This window comes from Gavialis gangeticus, unplaced genomic scaffold, assembly GCF_001723915.1.
Source record: "Gavialis gangeticus isolate Ggan-Ray unplaced genomic scaffold, GavGan_comp1, whole genome shotgun sequence".
Classification (NCBI taxonomy): domain Eukaryota; kingdom Metazoa; phylum Chordata; order Crocodylia; family Gavialidae; genus Gavialis; species Gavialis gangeticus.
The window spans coordinates 42,221,903-42,223,829 of NW_017729034.1; the positions used below are offsets into that span (position 1 = coordinate 42,221,903).

General features: G+C 45.5%; 1 protein-coding gene across 1 annotated transcript in view; it reads left to right on the top strand.

Moving 5' to 3' along the window:
- ADSS (adenylosuccinate synthase) overlaps window positions 1-1,927 on the top strand; it is a gene marked incomplete at its 5' end in the record, with an annotated part of 39,981 nt that overhangs the window by 35,769 nt on the left and 2,285 nt on the right. The window lies entirely within an intron of this gene.

Sequence of the window (1,927 nt, forward strand, 5' to 3'; positions counted from 1 at the left end):
CCGACCAGTGTGGGGATGCAGTTAAGAAGGCCAACCTCACCTTGTCAAGCATCCACAGATGCATCTCAAGGAGGTTCAAGGAGGTGATCCTCCCCCTCTATGCGACACTGGTCAGGCCGCAGTTGGAGTACTGCATCCAGTTCTGGGCACCGTGCTTCAAGAGGGATGTAGACAACATAGAGAGGGTCCAGAGGAGGGCCACTTGCTTGATCAGGGAGCAGCAGGGCAGGCCCTATGAGGAGAGGCTACGGGACCTGAACCTGTTCAGCCTCCACAAGAGAAGGCTGAGGGGGGATCTAGTGGCCTGTTACAAACTAGTCAGAGGGGACCAGCAGGCATTGGGGGAGTCCCTGTTCCCCTGAGCACTACCAGGAGTGACCAGGAATAATGGTCACAAGCTGGCAGAGGGTAGATTTAGGCTAGACGTCAGGAGGTGCTACTTCACTGTCAGGGCGGCTAGGATCTGGAACCAACTTCCAAGGGAAGTGGTGCTGGCTCCTACCCTGGGGGTCTTTAAGATGAGGTTAGATGAACACCTTGCTGGGGTCGTTTGACCCCAGTACACTTTCCTGCCATGGCAGGGGGTCGGACTCAATGATCTGCTCAGGTCCCTTCTGACCCTAGAAACTATGAAGCTATGAAACTATAACAATCTAGCTAGTTATGTATCCGCCCTACTGTACTTTTCATTTGTCTGTGTTTCTGTAGTTTAACAATGATAATGTAATGGGAGACTGTCAAAAGCCCTACTAAAATCAAAGTATGTTGCATTCACTGCTCTCACCTTGTCATAGAAGGAAATCAGGTTGGTCATGCATGACTTGCTTTTGATGAATCCAGGGTCAGACTGACTGGTCTGCACTTTACAGCATCTTCCTTCTCCCCTTTCTTGGGCACTGTATTTGCCCTTTTCCAGTTACTGCTTGAAACTATTGCTCCAAACTTGCAAGACACTTATTTTCATACTGTGTTGTCTCATCCATAAAAATTACCTCTGTATTGGGAATGAGTATCTTATTCCCAATACAGAGTGGTATACTTTAAGCTTCTGTACGGTCGTGAGGGTTTTACATAGCTGGTCCTGGCTGCATATCTGAGTAATTCAGGAATTTGTTTACCCATTTTTTTTAGTGACTGGCTGATTTGGGATCATTCAACTCAGAGCAGAGTCCTTTTTCAACCCCTACTCAAAACAGCATACTTAGGGGTCCATCCACTGGGAAAGGCTGACGTGCCACATGACAGATTCTTTGTCAGTCTGCCTCACTTGTTGTTTAGACCCATCCAAAGGTTTTGTTCCAAGCTCGTGGGACATGTAGCTATCTGCACTTGTGTGACAGTTTGCCAGACTTCACCTTCACTCCTTGCAAGGATAGTTGAAGTTTTTGTGTCTTATGAGAGATAAAAGATGGACATGTTGGTCAGGATTGTCAGAAGGTTGTTTTCATTAGATTGATGGAAGGACTGTCTACATGTATGCAGTGGACTCCCAGAACTTCCCAGAAAGACCCTGACAACTTCCCATCCATCTGTGTCTACAAAGCACCTCCCTCATGCTTGAGGCATCTGGGTTACCAAGACCAGTCTTCATATAAATATCTTGGAGCTGACAGTTGTTCCTTTAACATGCACAGTCTTCTTCCCAGTACTACAGTATGTGTTGATGGACAAGGTCATATGAATATACCGTATCAACAAGCAAAATGTTAGAATAGAATAAGTCTGGTATATTTTGTTCTATGAGAGAACAAAAGAACAAGGTGCAACCACCTTGTTTTTCAAGGCCCCAGCTGTGGGATGCTGGAAAGCATGCGGAGTAACAGTGCTATTCTTCAAAAAGATTCTGTTCTCATGCAGCAGGTTCTTTAATATTGATTTTTCTTGAAGGATGTGGACACTGTGATCTATTTTTTTTTTTTTTTTTTTA